This window comes from Nicotiana sylvestris, chromosome 8, assembly GCF_000393655.2.
Source record: "Nicotiana sylvestris chromosome 8, ASM39365v2, whole genome shotgun sequence".
In the NCBI taxonomy this organism is placed as follows: domain Eukaryota; kingdom Viridiplantae; phylum Streptophyta; class Magnoliopsida; order Solanales; family Solanaceae; genus Nicotiana; species Nicotiana sylvestris.
In genome coordinates, this window is record NC_091064.1 from 137457363 (window position 1) to 137479622 (window position 22260).

Here is a 22260-nt window from a genome sequence, read left to right on the forward strand (position 1 = left end):
ATCTTGCTCATGTGCATAAAATTTTGTCATTTGGTAGTTACATTTTTCCTCCTAGGATAAAAAGTCCTAGTCTGATGGATCTTCTCCCAATAAAATCTTAGTCTGATGAATTTTTCTCCTAAGCTGGAAGACTTAGTCTGATGAACTTTCTCCTAGGATAGAAATATTAGCCTGATGAATTTTTCTCCTAAAATAACAAAAAGAGGACCTAGTCTGATGTTCTCCTAGGAAAGAAATCTTAGTCTGATGAATTTTTCTCCTAGGATAAAAGACCTAATCTGATGAACTTTCTCCTAGGATAGAAATCTTAGTCTGATGAATCTTTCTCCTAAGATAACAAAAAGAGGACCTAGTCTGATGGACTTTCTCCTAGGAAAGAAATCTTAGTCTGATGAATTTTTCTCCTAAGATGAAAAACCTAGTTTGATGAATCTTTCTCCTATGATCACAATCTTAGTCTGATGAATTTTTTTCCTAAGATAGAAGACCTAGTCTGATGAACTTTCTCCTAGGATAGAAATCTTAGCCTGATGAATCTTTCTCCTAAGATAACAAAAAGAGGACCTAGTCTGATGAACGTTCTCCTAGGAATGAAATCTTAGTCTGATGAAATTTTCTTCTAAGTTAGAAGACCTAATCTGATGAACTTTCTCCTAGGATAGAAATCTTAGTCTGATGAATCTTTCTCCTAAGATAACAAAAAGAGGACCTAGTCTGATGAACTTTCTCCTAGGAAAGAAATCTAAGTCTGATGAATTTTTCTCCTAAGATGAAAAATCTAGTTTGATGAATCTTTCTCCTATGATCACAATCTTAGTCTGATGAATTTTTGTCCTAAGATAGAAGACCTAGTCTGATGAACTTTCTCCTAGGATAGAAATCTTAGTCTGATAAATCTTTCTCCTAAGATAGAAAACCTAGTCTGATAACTTTTCTGCTAAGATAAACGTCTTAGTCGGATGAATCTTTCTCCTAAGATACCAAAAAAAAAGAGAAAAAAGGGTCTAGTCTGATGAATTTTCTCTTAGGATTAATGTCTTAGTCTGATGAATCTTTCCCCTAAGATAGAAAACCTAGTCTGGCGAATTTTCTCTTAGGATATTTTGAAAAAAAAAAGGAAGTCTGAATTTGAAAAAAAAGGGTCATTTTTTTGTTTTCTTAAGATTATCAATGTTTAGTTTTCCTAAAATCAGGGGGCCCCGCCTGGAGAATAGGGTCAGTCTTTACTTTAGTCAAGCTTAGTTTATAATTTTCCTTGTCTATTCTTTAGTTTACTCTCATCATTGCATCAATAGTACAAGTGGTTTACAATTTTGCTAACAACTCCCAAATCTTTCTAGTGCAAACTGGGGCAGAAATAATTTCTTTTGTTTTGTCTGTGTTGTTGTAATCAAGCGCCCACCTGGAGAACAAGGGAAGACAACTCAAGTTTCTAGGGAAAGCAGTGTTGAAGGCAGACAACTCGAGTTTCAAGGGAAAGCAGTTTCGAAGGAAGACAGTTCAAGTTTTAAGGGAAAATGGTTCAAGGTGTAAGGGGAAACAGAGTCAAGTAACAATAGAAGACGGTTCAAGTTCAGCAATCAGGTGCCCGCCTGGAAAATAAGAGAATTCAATTCAGAATACAATTCAAGTCAGCAACAAAGAAAGCTCGCGGCAAGAATGCGAGTCAGCAGTCCGAGGTGATCAACAGAAGTTAGTCACAATCCAGAATAAAAAGAAAAAAAACAAAAAGAAAGACAAGAAGTGAATCCAAATGCAGAAGTTAATGAAAGATGTGAGCTACTCAAGACAGGGCTAAGGTCACAAGCTATGCATGTCCTGTTTTGGTCTGAAATGTTGAAGAAGAACGAACTAGCACCTGCAACTAGCAAGCATCAAGGTTCAAATCCAAAGTCTATATGAAGAACCATTGAAGACTCAAGATTAAGCTTCAGAAGACTTATAGATAGGAATCTTGTAACTCGTAGTTGAAAGGCTTAGTTAGTATTTTTCATTTGATTTTGATGTAATAACGGGACCGCGGACCAGAACCTCGGTGGAAAGGCACCTCGACCGGCTCTTCGCCTCGACATACTCCATCATCTCACTCGCCTCTAAACTACACGTGGCATGATTCCTTTATAGCCAAGGATATGTAGGCAGCTCAGATACCAAGGCTCGGTCACATTCTCCTTTCTCTTTGTTTTGGTCTCCCTAAATAAGGGTCGGGTCAAAAAAACATCTCTAGTCGTTCTTTGTCTAAAAACTCTTCGTGTTTCCAGTCAAAGAGGGGCAGCTGTAGACATGTGATTTTCGACTCTCCCCAAGATTTTTTGTATTTTAGCATGTAAATATTTAATTTAGGCCTAATATAGCTATTTCAGCTATTTTAACTTCTTTACTTTATTTTCGTCATAAAAATGGAAAATTGCGAAAAATATATTTTTAGTACGTATCTTTCATAAATTTAAATAAAAATATACAAAAATAGTACTTATTTTTATCTTTATATAATTTTAAAAATAAAAAATATATAATAGTTTCATGTTAGACTTTGGCATAGGGTAGTATTTTTATCTTACTTTAAAATGAGTCAATTAAGGTGTTGGATCATAATTTTAAGAGTTTTAGAACCCAATTCTTGGCCCAATTCGGATTAGTCCATTAAGCCTAGGGACCCTTCTAGACTCTTCTTTGGAATAATAAAACAAATAAAGAGGACCCTAAGGACTTAACACAAAATACCTAGGGACTAATGGGCAAAATACACAAAGATACACCTAGACTCTACCTATAAATAAGTGCTTAAAAAATCAAAAAAATAAAAAATAGAAAAAAGCTAAAAAAGGTTGCGCAAGGAACGAATCCCCCCCCCCGGATCGTCTTCTCCAAACGACCCTATCCCTACAAAAATGACCACCCCCCCCCCCCCCGGCGTCGTCTTCTTCAACTCCCCTCCCCGTTGTCCTTCTCCGACACTAACAACCATGTGACCTTCATGACCTTCAACCAAGAGACGACCCCAGCCATGTGTCTAACCAACAACCCCTATCGACCTTCCTTTTCAGAAGAAAATGAAGCAGCCTTCGATGGCTTCTTTCTGAACAAACACCATACTCGTTTCCTTCAACCAAAAGTAGCACGCTCGAACCCAGCAACCTTACTTCAGTCGCGAACCCACTTGTCGGAACTCATACGGACAGACCCAAAATCCAGCGCCCAGCCTTTCACCAGTCGTTGTCCGTCGCCAGTAATGGAAACCTCACGCCAAACGACCACCCTCCATAGCCACCCATCAAACAGAACATCTAGTAAGTTTTATCAACTCAAGCTCGTTTAGCATCTTTTCCCAGCGAGCTTCGAGTTTGTCGGAGGTCGTTGTCCGAGTTTCCGTTTCAGTCGTTCGTCGAGGTACTATCGTTGGTTTCCGGTTCGAGTTCCGTCCGACGGTCGTCGGATTTGAGTTCACAGCAGGTGGACGAAGATTTTGGTATTTGTTTGTAATGCAACTTCGAGAGAGTTCATCATCGATGTCGTGAAAGGTATAAGCATTTTCTTAAAATATCTTCCATAAGAAAAGCTTGCGGTGAATGATTGTTGCTTTTGTTTATGATTCAACATGATAAGTAATTGAATGAATTGGGGTGATATAGATTGCGCTGTTAATCACTGAATATGTTCTAATTTGGACGTCCTATCGAATTTGCTCTTATATTTCTTAATTGTCTTGTTTTATTTTATATGCACTATCGAATCAATGTTATGTTAAGGATCGTGTGCTGTGTTCTTTCCTTTAGGGTGGAGTTGTCTGTTAAAGTTGTGATACTCGTAGCAACAAACTAATGCTTGCCTTTTGATTAGTAATATGAAAGCAATTTAATTTCATTTCTCCGATAATCCCAAAGCTTAGAAAGAATCATGAACATCGTAGTGTGCTTCTGGCGCGTTATAATAATTATCATGGCTACATGTATGGTTCCCATGGCGTAGTTATGATTTGCATATTATAAATTCGGGTGTGTATTTATGTGACCCAAATTCAAATCTCAAAAATGTTAGATAAAATGTGTCGTGGACCGCGGGTGCATTTATGTGACGTGGTTAAAGACGTATTTTAGATGACGTTGAAACTTCCTAAAAAATAATAATTAAATAAGAAGCGGTTCACACCTCCTTTTTGCGCGCCTACCCCGAAGGATAAATGCGTGAGGGAGTTTTTCCAATTTGAGTGACAATATTCGAAATGAGATTATTTATTTAATTCAGAGTCGCCACTTGGGAAAGGTTTGGCTTTTGGTGTCCCAAGTCACCGGTTTATCTTGAATCCCAATTCGAGGAAAATATTCGACTTTCCAAATGAAGTCTGCGAACCAGAAATTCTAAGTAAGGAATTCTGTTGACCCGAGGGAAGGTGTTAGGCACCCCCGAATCCCGTGGTTCTAGCACGGTCGCTTAAATTGTTGTAATGGCTAAATATCTGATTTTTATACATGTTATGACTTGTGTGCTTTTATTAAGTTTAAACCGCTTTTATTATTATTTTTTTAGAATTGCAACGTCGTGAAAATGCATCTCGAACCACGTCACAATCAATGCACCCGTGGTTGTTAATACGTTCCGACTCCGTTAAGATTTGAATTTGGGTCACATAAATGCGCACCCGAAATTTAAGCATGTAATTTAATTAAAATCGCGTCTAAAGCGTCTAAAGCGTTATTATCTTTGGGGAAAGCCATGAAGTTCTCTAAATGGCCGCTCCCGAAATCTAAGTAATTATTAACATATATTGAGGGCCCCGCAGTTTGTGCGTCTTTGTTTGGCGAGGCTCGCCTCATTTATTTTAAGGATATCCTAAAGTGACTACATTTCTATTAAATTCGTTTCTAAAATAAAAGAGAAAAAATCCTAATTAGTTACATGCTTAAAAAAGGGCGTAACATATTAAATGCTAGATTAAGACAAATGTTAACGGAAAGGAATATTACTAAAATTGAAATTATAAATAAACTACGGAATCGACAAATAATATGTTCAAAAGAAACTAATTATCCTATAACTAGATTAAACTCGCATTGTTAGATGACTTGAACCGTTGGAATTAATTATTTACGACTATTTGAAACTAGAATCAATCTTAATTACTAATGCATATTCGAAAGTTTATTAAATTCAAACGTTAACTCGTCTTGTTTGAACTCAAATCATGCCATAATGCCTAATTCACGAAATTAATTTAAATTCATGCTTTAACTAAATTTAGCTGCATGTTCACGATTAACCTACTGTTGACAATATTAAAATCTTCAAGATAGTGAACTAACCAGCTTTACCAAGCCGATTCACTAAAGACCAACTTATGTTATTTTCCTCTTACTCCAATTGTTAAACAGTTTGACAGTAATAAGCATGCTTAAACATATACTACCTAATAACCAAACTAAAACAGAGTATTATTTAATACATCACTACAAGATGCCTAGTTATGCAAAGCAACCGAAATTTACAGAATAATAATACATGAGATAACCTAAACACAATCAGTAAAAGAGACAAAGGAAAAAAAAGCTAAATTAAAACTTCAAAGTTCCATTCTTCATATGTATTCATGCTTTCACATTTCAGCTTACAATATCGATAAGGTTACGGCCATGTACCTGGTATTGGAAGTAAAAGAAGAGGAAGATCAGTAGAAGCAGCAGTAGCGTAAATACACAGCAACAACAGGTTCAGCAAAAGCAAAACCAGTAACGACCAGTAGAATAACCCAGTAACATATTGAAAACCAGCAGTACCAGAATGCAATCGCAGTCAAAGCAGAAGAGAGACGGATACAAAACGCGGTAGTTTACTGATTTTTGAATAACACTCAAGGAAAAGCAACCTGAAATTATTCAAGTAAAAATTCAGCTTGTTTTTCTCTTTTTGCTCTCAAATTCTAATTTCTCAAAATTCAGTCAACTCTCTCAACGTTCTCCTCTATCCCCTCCTACACTGTGTAAAAATGACTCTATTTATAACCAAGACTCTTGTCCTGAACCACTAACCCGAAATATTCCCATAATTGCATGTCTTGCCCCCACTACTTAATATTTTTCTTATTTAATTCCCTTGTTCCCCATGCCTACGTGTTTTGTCCCCCACTATATTAAACAAATACATTATTCACACTCCATTATGTCTTGTCCCCCACTATATTAAACAAATGCATTATTCCCACTCCATTATGTCTTGTCCCCCACTATCTTAAACAAATGCATTATTCTCAACTCCATTATGTCTTGTCCCCCACCATTTACTATTGTAATATTATTAATGCCTAGTGGACGGAGCACTCAGATTAAATAATTGTTCAAATTTTCAATTCCAAAAATACCACTCCGAACTTACTGAAATTACCATTTTACCTCTGAAAATACTGCAATTTACCATTCTACCCCCATCAGCTATAACCAATTCGCTTAATCAATTCTAACCAAAATACAACAGCTATAACCAATTCCTAAACAAATTCAAACAACAATTTCAAACTAAATGATGAACAGCAAAGAAACAACTGGAATTATTTTGACGGAACAATATTTTTATTTTATTTTTTCTTGTAACAACAAACCTACTTTCAGATTTAAAAACAATAACTAACAAGTAGATTCAAATCACTAAACTCAAAAAAATTATTTGAACTTCAAATTAAATCTAACAACATTATAACCAGCACACTTCTATATTAAACTAAACAAGAACAAATGAATAAAAACAAACTGAAGAAATAATCAAGAAAAGACAAACAACCGAACAAGAAAAGAATCAAACATATACTGGTTTCAGATCCGAGAATATCAACAAAATACGAACAGAACTGAAACATAAACCAACTAACCAAATCGGAACAACGATGAACTCGAACGGAAACAAATCTGCCCGGAAACTTTGAAACCAAAATAACTCGAATCTGCCCGGAAAATAACTCGACGAGTAGGAACGCAGCAGTGGCGGCGTTGGGCAGTCCGTAGGGGGTCGTGCGTAGATGAAGTTCGCTGGGGGTTTCAGGTGGACGGGGCTGGTGGTAACGACGGGACTGCGTGTGACGTAGTTGCTGGTCGTGAGGGAACTACTGGTCGTTTGGAGACGACGAACTGCACGCGTCGAAGCTGCACGTAGCAGCAGTTCACGTCCATGGCTGGAGCCTCGCAACTGGAGGAGCCGGGCGTTCATGGCTTGGGTTGTCGCGGGTGGTCGCTTGGAACGGAGCTCGCCGGCTACTATAGGGTGGTTGTGTTGTTTGGTCGTTTGGTCATGGAAGTTGCTGCTGGTTTGGGGGCGATGAAGAAGACGGGGTTGAAGGGGTGGTAACGATGAAGGAGAAGACGAAGTAGTGGCAGCCATGGTCGACGTCCATGGTGGTCGATGTAAAAGACGAGGCAGCGGGGTTGTTTGGAGACGACGGACTGCCATGGTGATGGAGCTGTGTGTGTGTGTGTGTTGGTGAGGATAAATGGGACGAAAGGAGAGGGGCAGCCATGGGAGGGGAGCTTTGGGAGTTTTGGAGAAGAAGATGGAAAGAGAGGGGGGCGGGTGGTTTGTTAGGTTTAGGGTTAGGGAAATGAAAAAATGAAAAATGAAGAAAGTGGTTGGGTCTTTGGGGTTATGGACTGGGTCGACCCGGTTTGAAATGGACCGGGTCGTAGGGGAAGGCTGGGTATTTGGTTTAAAATTTGAAGAAAAGGCCCAAGCCGATTTCTTCTATTTTTTATCTTTTCTATTAATTCAATTTCCTAAATAATAAAGCTAAAAATGCTAAGATTAAATTATAAAAACCCAAAATTATCTCAAAATACTAATTAACTCCTAATAACAATTATCGCACATTTAAATAGCAATTAACGATAAAATCACACAATTTGGACGTTAAATGCTAAAAATGCAACGTACATTATTTTTTATGTTTTTTTCATTTTGTAAAACAAATTTAATTAAATATTAAATGCAAACGCGACATATTTTTTATATTTTATTAATTTAAACAAATAAACATGCACAGACAAAAATACAAATAATTATCCAAAAATGCCACGAAAATTCAAAAATCGCACACAAAGGAAAATTGTTTTATTTTGGATTTTGGGAGTAATTCTCATATAGGGAAAAATCAGTGCTCACAGCTGCCCCTCTTTGTCCGGAAACGCGCAGGGTTTTCGTGCAAAGATAAAGTAAGCGGATACGAGTGATTTTTGCCCGTTGGAATACTCCGTATGAAGCATTTTTTTTTGAAAGATTTGACCGAACCTTTGCTTCAGAGGTTTCCTATATATCCTTGGCTAAACAGGAATCAGGTCAATGTAGTTTGGGAAGTTTTGGTAACTGGGACTACCATGACGCTGCGACTTTACTGTTACTGCTGTTGTTGCTGCTGCTACTGCTCATTGACCTCCTTATTACATTAAAAAGAAAAATCAAAGCTAAGCTAGCTATGCCTATCAACTACTAGTTACAAGATTCCTATCTATAATTCTATCGCAACTTGATCTTGAGTCTTAGCTGATTCCGCTTGTAGACTTCGATCTGAATCTTGATGCTTGCAAGTTGTAGGTGCTTGTTTATTTCTGCAGCATTGAGTGAAGCGGGATTGGAGGAGCTCGTGACTTCAATCAGATTTTGAGCGATCTGCACTTTGTTTGCTCCAGTATTTGGGCTCATCTTCTATTGTTCTTTACTTCCTTTCTTTATTCTGGATTGAGACTCACTACGTAGGTCATCTCGATCCCTATGCTTCGCGGTCAAACCTGCTCAAACAATAAAACAAACAAACGAACGAAATTTTTCTGCCCCAGTTTCACTAGGAAAATTTCGTGAGTTAATTGCCATAAAAATCTACAGATTGATGAGGGGATTGGAAACCTCAAGTCTAAAAGGCGCAACTCAAGGATTAGAGCCCTAATGTTTGCAAAAGGCAAAACGCTCAACTCAGGGATTGGAGCCCTAATATTGGCTAAAAAGGGAAAATCGCTCGACTCTAGGATTGAAGCCCTAATGTCGACTAAAGAAAACTTGCTCAACTCAGGGATTGGAGCCCTAATGTCGGCTAAAAGAAACTTGCTCAACTAAGGGATTGGAGCCATAATGTCGGCTAAAGGAATCTTGCTCAACTCAGGGATTGGAGCCCTAATGTCGTCTAAAAGAAAATTGCTCAACTCAGGGATTGGAGACATATGTCGGCTAAAAGAGAATTGCTCAACTCAGGGATTGGAGACCTAATGTCGGCTAAAGGAAAATTGCTCAACTCAGGGATTGGAGCCCTAATGTCGGCTAAAGGAAACTGGCTCAACTCAGGGATTGGAGCCCTAATGTCGGCTAAAGTAAAATTGCTCAACTTAGGGATTGAAGCCCTAATGTCGGCTAAAAGAAAATTGCTCAACTCAGGGATTGGAGCCCTAATGTCGGCTAAAGAAAAATTTGCTCAACTCAGGGATTGGAGCCCTAATGTCGGCTAAAGGAAAATTGCTCAACTCAGGGATTGAAGCCCTAATGTCGGCTAAAGAAAAATTTGCTCAACTCAGGGATTGGAGCCCTAATGTCGGCTAAAACAAATCGCTCAACTCAGGGATTGGATCCCTAATGTCGGCTAAAAAAAATCGCTCAACTCAGGGATTGGAGCCCTAATGTTGGCTAAAGGAAACTTGCTCAACTCAGGGATTGGAGCCCTAATGTCGGTTAAAGGAAAATTGCTCAACTCAGGGATTTGAGCCCTAATGCCGGCTAAAGGAAACTTGCTCAACTCAGGGATTGGAGCCCTAATGTCGGCTAAAGGAAAATTGCTCAACTCAGGGATTGGAGCCCTAATGCCGGCTAAAGGAAAATTGCTCATCTCAGGGATTGGAGCCCTAATGTCGGCTAAAGGAAAATTGCTCAACTCAGGGATTTGAGCCCTAATGTTGGCAAAGGTGACTAGGGAATGGAGGCCCTATGTCTAAAATCTCAACTTAGGGATTTGAGCCCTAATGTTGGCAAAAGGCGACTAGGGAATGGAGGCCCTATGTCTAAAATCTCAACTTAGGGATTGGAGCCCTAATGTTGGCAAAGGTGACTAGGGAATGGAGGCCCTATGTCTAAAATCTCAACTTAGGGATTGGAGCCCTAATGTTGGCAAAGGTGACTAGGGAATGAAGGCTCTATGTCTAAGATCTCAACTTAGGGATTGGAGCCCTAATGTTGGCAAAATGCGTAAAAGATTGATTTTTGGGCTTCTAAACTACATTTTTTTTTCTCTTCTTATCTAATTTCTTTCAATTCATTTTTTAGTAAAAAAAATGCAGGAAAGACTTTGGAGGAGACTTCCCTTTTGGGTTGATTATTGTTGCTAAGCTATTTCTAGCGCTTGCACATTTCTTTTTCCATTTTGGTTACACCTGCTTCTTGCACTGTTGCTTTGGATTGCACCTGTTTCAATTTTCAAACAAAGAACAATTGTTAGTTTGAAACGGTGGTTGGTTTTGTGGCCTTGATTAGTTTTGATCATTCGATCCCGGCCCAATTCCTTTGATGAAGATCTCAACTGCAACTATTTGCTCCCTGAGGATCGATTCATTTCAGACCCTAGAGAACCTCTGATTATTCCAGACTTTGCCATGATGGTTGGTCGGTGGAACTCAACTTCCACCTTTATTTCGCCTTCGTATGCCTTTCCTTCTGACTCCCTTTTCTTTCTTGGGGAACCTTTGGTTCTTCAAACTTTGCTACAATGGCTAGTCGCGTGGGACTTAACCTCTTTAAACTTTATTTCGCCTTTATAAGCAATTTGATTTGATTTTCTCCTTTCAAGAGTTTTCAATTCCGGAGCAGTGACCCACATGGCCAATCGAGGTCGACTTGATGCACCTGCTGAGGCCGGGTATCTTTTGCACATTAGCTCGCACCAAATGAGAACCCTGTAAATCAGTCTTGCCATCATTTCTTTGTCTCAGTTTCGAAAGAGTGTTAGACCGAAAGGGATTCAAAGAAAACAAACAATGAAATGGAGAATGAGTTTAAGAAAAAGTGTCCCTTCCGGGGAAAGGAAAGAAGGACTTATCTGGAGTGCATGCGGACTTCAATGAACATAACATGCCTTTTGGACTGGATACCTGATATGTGTAAACCGTCCGACTCTCAGAAATTCATCACAACTTTGCCTTGAAACCGAGATTTCACGAGCTGACCCACCTCACTTCTCTTCTCACCATCGCCTTATAGTGCCCGTGTGGGTTTTCACTAACAAGACGCTCATTTTGATTTTCTCTGTTTACTGTCGCCTTACGGTGCCCGTGTGGGTTTTCACCAATAAGAATCTCTCATTTTATTCCTCTCATTTTGTTGTATCAGATCCAAATAACTCCATCCTCCCATTTTGAACCTCTTTGCCGATTGATCAGAAGGACTTGAACAAGGTTTGGGGTGAAAAGAATTTGGATTGAACTACAACTTTGGAACCTTTTGGGCGGGATCATTGCCGAACCATTATAACTTCTGCCCCATTTTCACTTCTGGGGGACTTTGGATTTTTGTTTTGGTGTGACTGAACCCCAGAGAGAGGCAGCCTACGTATCCTTTCGGAATCAAGTCGAACGTAGTTCAGGAAACTTTTGTTTTTGGATTTTTTGTGTTTTTTTTCTATTTTGTTTTTTTTCTTTTTCCTTTCCTTTTTCATTTTTTTGACACTTTTAGGTTCCAATGAGGGTATTCAAAGAATGGTAATCGGCTCAAAGGGTTTGCAAAGGGTTGATAGTGTTTGGGTAGCGAGAATAAATGCCTTCTTCATCCCAACCGGAGAATATTAATGCTATATGGAGGATCAAATAGAGTACCTTTTGACTGCATTTGCATTGATAGTTGTTTTAGGGACATTTCCTTTGACGTGTCCCAAGTACAACGCACTCTTTTGGTAGTACTCTTGTTACAATGTATGGACCTTTCCAATCTAGAACAAATTTTCCTTCAGATGTTCCAACTCTTTGTCTTATTTCCTTGAACTTTATCTTCATTGCGATCTAATCATTGATTCATTATTTCGAGGTTTGACAGCTTTCAGGATCTGGGCATGAATTCCGCAAGCATGTCATGTTTTTGAAATCTGCATTTAACAGAACTAAAAAGAGAATAAGAAAGAAAATGACAAGATTAAAAAAAAAAAAAACATTCCTAGACAATGAAATATTAATTTCATTTGATTTTTGATTTTTTTGTTTGATTGTTTTGATTTTGATTTTTTGTTTTAATTTTTGAAGGTAGAAGGGCTTACATCAGAAAGTAAGACAATAAAGTAAAACATCCGGATCACACCCTGAGATAATCCAGACGTAGAAATGATAGCAAGACTGGCTACCGAGACTCCCGTCTAATGGGGAACTTTCATGCTTAGCGATCATTTTCTGGCTTTTCTCTTGCCTCAGCAATGGTTGCAATGGCCTTCAATGCCGGATCAAATTCCTCAGCTTCACAAATCATTCCGACTATTGGCCTGTTGCTGTGGACGGGCAACAGATTGTTCATCAAATCAGGAGCTTCTTCATCCCGAAAAATGATTTCAGCTTCAATCGAATCTTCAACAGCCCTTTTGAGGGTCCAACAGTCCTTTGTACTGTGCCTCACTGCTCCAGAGTGGTATTCACATATAGTTTCAGATCAGTGTGGTGGGGATCGGGGTTCAGCCGAATTTGGTCCACTAGCTGCAATAGATCTAGCCTAATCAGCTTTTGGAACAAGCTTGAATACGATTCACCAATAGGGGTGAACTGATTCTTTCTGAAAGGCTCTCTTGGGCGAGGATTGTACCGGGGAACATCTGATTGAGGATTATATGGAGCTTGGTAAGGATGGACATTTCTGGGAAGTGGAGCTCAGTTTTGTGGATAATATTGTGGTCGCGTGTAAGGTTGCGCATTCATCAACGCATACCAACAAAACCAATTACCTGAACAGAACCTGGCTAGTTTACTCACACACACAACCTTGTTAGTTTTGAGGCATTTAACATATAGGAAATCGCACGTTGGGATGCAATGCACCTAAACAGTTAAACGTTTTTACCATGTGTTTGAACGGGTTGCATGTTTTATCCCGGCCTTAACTAACCCTTTTAACTCTGTACCTCTTTTCTTCATTTTTGTCTCTCTTTAATCACTTTTGTTTTGCCGCTACTTTATTTTTTGCACTCTTTTTTTTTCTCTTTTTTTTTACTCTTTTACTTTTTGTCAATCTCTCTTTTTTTCTTTTTTCTTTTCATTTTTTTTTTCTCTTTTTCACTCAATTTTCTTTCTCTTTTTTTTCAGTTTATTTTTTCACTCAATTTATTTTATAGCTATGATCGAATCCGATGGGGATTGCCTACGTGTCATGACCCCGCATGAATCAGATCTTGCGTAGTTCGGGAAGATCGAAAATGGAGTAAATAAACTAACCCTTTTTCTTGGTTGGAATTTTTGAAAGAAATGCTTTAAAAGAAGAAAGAATTTTTTTTTTTTATTTTCGTTTTATTTTTTAAAGAAAGACTTCTAAAAATTTATTTGCTTTTGACTTGAACTTTGGGAATTTTTAAAAATGAAAAGAAAATATTTTTGTTTGTTTTTTCATTACTTTTACCTTTTTCTAAGGAAGAAAGAAAATATTTTTTTTTGGATTTTGGATGTTGCCTCTTAATTTTTGAAAGAGGGACTTTTAAGAAAATGATTTGGATTTCTGAGTTTTTATTTATTTACAAAAGCACTTCTAAAGAAAAGCGAAAATATTTTTGGAATTCAATTTTTCAAAATTTTTTTTTTTTGAAGAAAGACTTTTAAACAAGGAAAAGATTTTTTTTTTTCATTTCTTTTTTTAATTTTTGAGAAAAATACTTTAAAATAAAGGAAATACGTATTTTGGATTTTGATTTTTTATTTTATTTTTTTTTCGTATGAAAGACTTTAGAAAGAAGGAAACTACTTCTTTTTTTTGAGTTTAAAAAACTCTTCACTTTTTTTTGAATTTTCTAAGGAAATATTTCTAAAGAAGGAACTAAATGAAAATATTTTTGAATTTTTTTTAAAAATTGGGGTCGGAACCGATGAGGTTTGCCTACGTATCTCACATCAGGTGAGAATCAGACCCGCGTAGTTTGGTCAGATAAAACAAACTTCTTTTGAAAAACAAGACTCTTTTTTCATTGGCAAATAAGACTAAATAAAACCCTTTTTTTTCTCTTTTTCTTTTCCTTTTTTTTTCTTTTTCTCAAAAATTCGGCAGAGTTTCGACACTACTAGTTTTTCAAAGCAGGTGATTTAACTCTTTTTAACCCTCATACTTCTTTCTCTCTTTCCTCAAAATATTCAAAAGCCGGTAAGCATGCAAGTCCGAAGCAAATAAATGCACAAGTAGAAGCAAGTACGATGCATCAGGATGGTCTTCTGTCATTTTGGTACAACTGTCCTAGACAGACTCAACCCCTGTGTTGAGCCTCCAAAGTCAAATGCACGTGATGCAAACAAACGTTCCTACTAGGGATCCGGCATGAAGCTGAGTTATTCTAGGTTCATAACCTGGGTATTTGTTCTAGACTGTGTACCCGAGCGGACAACTCGAGTCGAGGAGGGGGCTACGTACCGGGGACCCGCGGGATCGTCCGGCTTTGTAACTTGTCCGGCCTCTAGGTTCATAACCTGGGTAATTGTCTTGTTTTATTTTTTATGCACTATAGAATCAATGTTATATTAGGGATCGTGTGCTGTGTTCTTTCCTTTAGGGTGGAGTTGTCTGTTGAAGTTGTGATACTCGTAGCAACAATCTAATGCTTGCCTTTTGATTAGTAATGTGAAAGCAATTTAATTTCATTTCTCCGATAATCCCAAAGCTTAGAAAGAATCATGAACATCGTAGTGTGCTTCTGGCGCGTTATAATAATTATCATGGCTACATGTATGGTTCCCATGGCGTAGTTGTGATTTGCATGTTATAAATTCGGGTGTGCATTTATGTGACCCAAATTCAAATCTCAAAAATGTTAGATAAAATGTGTCGTGGACCGCGGGTGCATTTATGTGACGTGGTTAAAGACGTATTTTAGATGACGTTGAATCTTCCTAAAAAATAATAATTAAATAAGAAGCGGTTCACACCTCTTTTTTGCGCGCCTACCCCGAAGGATAAATGCGTGAGGGAGTTTTTCCAATTTAAGTGACAATATTCGAAATGGGATTATTTATTTAATTCAGAGTCGCCACTTGGGAAAGGTTTGGCTTTTGGTGTCCCAAGTCATCGGTTTATCTTGAATCCCAATTCGAGGAAAATATTCGACTTTCCAAATGAAGTCTGCGAACCAGAAATTCTAAGTAAGAAATTTTGTTGACCCGAGGGAAGGTGTTAGGCACCCCCGAATCCCGTGGTTCTAGCACAGTCGCTTAAATTGTTGTAATGGCTAAATATCTGATTTTTATACATGTTATGACTTGTGTGCTTTTATTAAGTTTAAACCGCTTTTATTATTATTTTTTTTAGAATTGCAACGTCGTGAAAATGCATCTCGAACCACGTCACAATCAATGCACCCGTGGTTGTTAATACGTTCCGACTCCGTTGAGATTTGGATTTGGGTCACATAAATGCGCACCCAAATTTAAGCATGTAATTTAATTAAAATCGTGTCTAAAGCATCTAACGCGTTATTATCTTTGGGGAAAGCCATGAAGTTCGCTAAATGGCCACTCCCGAAATCCAAGTAATTATTAACATATATTGAGGGCCCCGCAGTTTGTGCGTCTTTGTTTGGCGAGGCTCGCCTCATTTATTTTAAGGATATCCTAAAATGGCTACATTTCTATTAAATTCGTTTCTAAAATAAAAGAGAAAAAATCCTAATTAGTTACATGCTTAAAAAAGGGCGTAACATATTAAATGCTAGATTAAGACAGATGTTAACGGAAAGGAATATTACTAAAATTGAAATTATAAATAAACTACGAAATCGACAAATAATATGTTCAGAAGAAACTAATTATCCTATAACTAGATTAAACTCGCATTGTTAGATGACTTGAACCGTTGGAATTAATTATTTACGACTATTTGAAACTAGAATCAATCTTAATTACTAATGCATATTCGAAAGTTTATTAAATTCAAACGTTAACTCATCTTGTTTGAACTCAAATCATGCCATAATGCCTAATTCACAAAATTAATTTAAATTCATGCTTTAACTAAATTTAGCTGCATGTTCACGATTAACCTACTGTTGACAATATTAAAACCTTCAAGCTAGTGAACTAACCAGTTTTACCAAGCCGATTCACTAAAGACCAACTTATGTTATTTTCCTCTTACTCCAATTGTTAAACAGTTTGACAGTAATGAGCATGCTTAAACATATACTACCTAATAACCAAACTAAAATAGAGTATTATTTAATACATCACTACAAGATGCCTAGTTATGCAAAGCAACCGAAATTTACAGAATAATAATACATGAAATAACCTAAACACAATCAGTAAAAGAGACAAAGGAAAAAAAAAGCTAAATTAAAACTTCAAAGTTCCATTCTTCATATGTATTCATGCTTTCACATTTCAGCTTACAATATCGATAAGGTTACGGCCATGTACCTGGTATTAGAAGTAAAAGAAGAGGAAGATCAGTAGAAACAGCAGTAGCGTAAATACACAGCAACAACAGGTTCAGCAAAAGCAAAACCAGTAACGACCAGTAGAATAACCCAGTAACAGATTGAAAACCAGCAGTACCAGAATGCAATCGCAGTCAAAGTAGAAGAGAGACGGATACAAGACGCAGTAGTTTACTAATTTTTGAATAACATTCAAGGAAAAGCAACCTGAAATTATTCAAGTAAAAGTTCAGCTTGTTTTTCTCTTTTTGCTCTCAAATTCTGATTTCTAAAAATTCAGTCAACTCTCTTAACGTTCTCCTCTATCCCCTCCTACACTGTGTAAAATGACTCTATTTATAACCAAGACTCTTATCTTGAACCACTAACCCGAAATATTCCCATCATTGCATGCCTTGCCCCCACTACTTAATGTTTTTCTTATTTAATTCTCTTGTTCCCCAGGACTACATGTTTTGTCCCCCACTATATTAAACAAATACATTATTCTCACTCCATTATGTCTTGTCCCCCACTATATTAAACAAATGTATTATTCCCACTCCATTATGTCTTGTCCCCCACTATATTAAACAAATGCATTATTCCCACCTCCATTATGTCTTGTCCCCCACCATGTACTATTGTAATATTATTAATGCTTAGTGGACGGAGCACTCAGATTAAATAATTGTTCAAATTTTTAATTCCAAAAATACCCCTCCAAACTTACTGAAATTACCATTTTACCCCTAAAAATACTGCAAGTTACCATTCTACCCCCATCAGCTACAACCAATTCGCCTAATCAATTCTAACCAAAATACAATAGCTATAACCAATTCCTAAACAAATTCAAACAACAATTTCAAACTAAATGATGAATAGCAAAGAAACAACTGGAATTATTTTGATGGAACAATATTTTTATTTTATTTTTTCTTTTAACAACAAACATACTTTCAGATTCAACAACAATAACAAACAAGTAGATTCAAATCACTAAACTCAAAAAAAATAATTGAACTTCAAATTAAATCTAACAAATGAATAAAAACAAACTGAAGAAATAATCAAGAAAAGACAAACCACCGAACAAGAAAAGAATCAAACATATACTGGTTTCAGATCCGAGAATATCAAAAAAAATACGAACAGAACTGAAACTTAAACCAACTAACTGGATCAGAACAACGATGAACTCGAACGAAAACAAATCTGCCCGGAAACTTTGAAACCAAAATAACTCGAATCTGCCCGGAAAATAACTCGACGAGTAGAAACGCAGCAGTGGCGCCGTTGGGCAGTCCGTAGGGGGGTCGTGCGGAGATGGAGTTCGCTGGGGATTTCAGGTGGATGGGGCTGGTGGTAACGACGGGACTGCGTGTGACGTAGTTGCTGGTCGTGAGGGAACTACTGGTTGTTTGGAGACGACGAACTGCACGCGTCGAAGCTGCATGTGGCAGCAGTTCACGTCCATAGTTGGAGCCTCGCAACTGGAGGAGCTGGGCGTTCATGGCTTGGGTTGTCCCGGGTGGTCGCTTGGAACGGAGCTCGCCGGCTGCTGTAGGGTGGTTGTGTTGTTTGGTCGTTTGGTCGTGAAAGTTGTTGATGGTTTGGCCTTGAAGGGGTGGTCGACGTCCATGGTGGTCGACGAAAAAGACGAGGCAGCAGGGTTATTTGGAGACGACGGACTATCGTGGTGATGGAGTTGTGTGTGTGTGTGTGTGTTGGCGGAGGATGAAGGGGACGACGGGAGAGGGGCAGCCATGGTAGGGGAGCTTTGGGAGTTTTGGAGAAGAAGAGGGAAAGAGAGGGGGCGGGTGGTTTGTTAGATTTAGGGTTAGGGAAATGAAAAATGAAAAATGAAGAAAGGGGTTGGGTGTTTGGGGTTATGGACTGGGTCGACCCGGTTTGAAATGGACCGGGTCGTAGGGGAAGGCTGGGTATTTGGTTTAAAATTTGAAGAAAAGGCCCAATCCGATTTCTTCTATTTTTGTTCTTTTCTATTTTTTCAATTTCCTAAATAATAAAGCTAAAAATGCTAAGATTAAATTATAAAAACCCAAAATTATCTCAAAATACTAATTAACTCCTAATAACAATTATCACCCATTTAAATAGCAATTAATGAGAAAATCACACAATTTGGACGTTAATTGCTAAAAATGCAAAGTACATTATTTTTTATGTTTTTCTCATTTTGTAAAACAAATTTAATTAAATATTAAATGCAAACGCGACATATTTTTTATATTTTATTAATTTAAACAAATAAACATGCACAGACAAAAATACAAATAATTATCCAAAAATGCCACGAAAATTCAAAAATCGCACACAAAGGAAAATTGTTTTATTTTGGATTTTTGGGAGTAATTCTCATATAGGGCAAAAATCACGTGCTCACAGCGGTTATAAAGTTGAAATTGCACCATAGGCTAAACATGTATTAAAATCAAGAAAATAGGCTAAATATAACAGTTGAGCGACCGTTCTAGAACCACGGAACTCGGTAATGCCTACCACCTTCTCTCGGGTTAACAAAATTCCTTACCTGGATTTCTGGTTCGCAGACTGTAATACAGAGTCAATCTTTCCTCGATTTGGGATTTGAACCTGTGACTTGGGACACCATAAATTATCCCAAGTGGCGACTCTGAAATTTTAAATATAAATAATCTCGTTTTGATTGTCACTTTAAGTTGGAAGAGACTCCCTTATACCCCTTTTCGGGGTGTGTAAAAAGGATGTGTGACAGCGTTTATGCATCTAATAAACAGCATGTTTCGGCCTTATCTCGACTCGTTCGTTATTGTATTCATTGATGATATCCTGGTATACTCTCGTAGCCAGGAGGAGCACACCGAGCATTTGAAGGTTGTATTGCAGCGGCTGAGGGAGGAGAAGTTTTACGCCAAGTCCTCCAAGTGTGAGCTTTGGCTCAATTCAGCAGCGTTCTTGGCACACGTGGTGCCCAACAAGGGTATTTAGGTTGATCCGAAGAAGATAGAGGAGGTTCAAAGTTGACCTAGACCATCCTCAACTATAGAGATTTGTAGTTTTCTTGGTTTGGTTGGCTACTACCGTCGGTTCGTTTAGGGTTTCTCATCTATTACATCGCCCAATGGACAAATTGACCCAATAGGGTGCTCCTTTCAGGTGATTGGATAAGTGTGAGGCAAGCTTTCAGAAGCTCAAGACTACATTGGCCACAACTCCAGTGTTAGTTCTGCCATCAGCTTTTGATTCTTATAACGTATATTGTGATGCTTCTAGGGTTGGCATTGGGTGTGTTTTGATGCTGGAAGGTAGAGTGATTGCTTATGCTTCGCGTTAATTGAAGCCCCATTTGAAGAACTACCTTGTTCATGATTTGGAGTTGGCTGCCATTGTTCACGCATTGAAGATTTGGAGGCACTATTTCTATGATGTGTTTTGTAAGGTGTTTACTGATCATCATAGCCTCAAGCACTTGTTCAAGCAGAAGGATCTCAACTTAAGACAACAGAGATGGTTAAAGCATCTAAAGGACTATGATATTACCATTTTGTACCATCCGGGAAAGGCCTATGTTGTGGCCGATGCTTAAGTAGAAAGGCAGTGATTATGGGTAGTCTTGCATTCATTCTTGTTGGTGAGAAACCCCTTGCGGTTGATGATCAGGCCTTGCCCAATCGGTTCGTGAGATTGGATATTTCAGAGCCTAGTCGGATCCTTGCTTGCATGGTTTCTCTGTCTTCCTTATTCGATCGCACAAGAGAGCGCCGGTATGATGATCCTCATTTTATTGTCCTTAAGGACAGGGTTCAGCATGGTGATGCTAGAAATTTAACTATTAGTGATGATGGGGTTTTATGGATGCAGGGCCGAATATGTGTGCCCAATGTGGATGGGCTACGGGACTTGATTCTGGAGAACGCCCACAGTTTGTGGTACTCCATCCATCCGGGTGCCACGAAGATGTATTAGGATTTGAGATAGCACTATTGGTGGAGGAGAATGAAGAAAGATATAGTTAGGTTTGCAGCTCGGTTTCTCAACTGTCAGTAGGTGAATATGAGCATCAGAGACCGGGTGGCTTACTTCAGCAGATAGAGATTCCAAAGTGGAAGTGGGAGCTGATCACCATGGACTTCGTAGTTGGGCTTCCACGAACTTCAAGGAAGTTTGATTCTATTTAGGTAATTGTGGATTGGCTGACCAAGTCCATGCACTTTATTCTTGTGAGTACTACCTATTCTTCAGAATGGTTGGCTGAGATTTACATCAGAGAGATTGTTCACCTTCATGGGGTGTCAGTTTCTCTCATTTCAGACAATTTACATCGCAGATTTTGAGGGCCGTGTAGCGAAAGTTAGGCACTCAGGTTAAGTTGAGCACATAATTTCACCCTCAGATCGATGGACAGTCCGAGTGCACTATTCAGATATTGGAGGACATGTTACGCGCTTGTGTCATTGATTTGGGGGGTTCATGGGGCCAGTTCCTGCCACCCGCAGAGTTTTCTTACAACAACAGTTATCAATCGAGTATTTAGATGGCTCCATATGAGGCTTTATATGCGAGGCGATGTAGATACCCAGTGAGTTGGTTTGAGCCTGGTGAGGCTAGGCTTTTGGGTAAAGACTTGGTTTAGGATGCATTGGACAAGGTGAAATTGATTTAGGAGCGGCTTCGCACGGCGCTAATCAAGACAAAAGAGTTATGCTAACAGAAAGGTCTGTGATGTGTCTTACATGGTTGGGGAGAAGGTCTTGTTAGAGGTTTCACCCATGAAGGGTATTATGAGATTTGGGAAGAAGGGCAAGTTGAGCCCTCGGTTTATTGGGTCGTTTGAGGTGCTTCGGAGGATTGGGGAGGTGGCCTTTGAGCTTTCTTTGCCACCTAGCTTATCGAGTGTGCATCAAGTATTTCATGTTTCTATGCTTTAAAAGTATATCGGCGATCTATCTCATGTTTTGGATTTCAGCACGTTTCAGTTGGGCGGTGATTCGACTTATGATGTAGAGCCGGTGGCTATTTTTGAGCAGCATGTCCGAAAGTTGAGATCAAAGGACATAGCTTCAATAAAAGTGTAGTGGAGAGGTCAGCCCGTGGAGGAGGCTACTTTGGAGACCAAGTGGGAGATGTGGAGGCCGACTTGTAAGGCAAAGGCATTTTGGAGCAGAGATTCGCTCGTATTGAGGTAAGTAACGATTATAAATCTGGTCCTGAGGGTATGGAACTCCAAATTTTGTGTCGTGTGACTATTTTGGAGGTGACGCACATGCTAAGTGACGGGCGTGTGGCCGTGCACCGAAAGGAATTGTGACTTGGTCCGTCCCATGAGACTGTTGAATCCAATAGTTTACAATTAGCTACATGTGCCCTCTGAATGGAAATTAATTGTACTTCATGTTAGAAATCATGTTTTAGGCCCCTAATATATCACTATTGGGACCCGTAGAGGTCGTGTACTTGCTGAATTAGCTGCTAATTGTTGTTTTGTACTCAGTCATAGTTTTTCTTGCATATCATGCCCCCGTCTCGTACTATTTATTGTTGATATATGTTATTATCTCAGCTTGGGCTGTTTATTATGATTTCTAAGAGACTCTACCTGTTTTCAATTATTTGTTGCACTCGGTTGTTATCTATCCTTGTTGTGCAAATTCTGGAAGACTTGGTATCTGGTT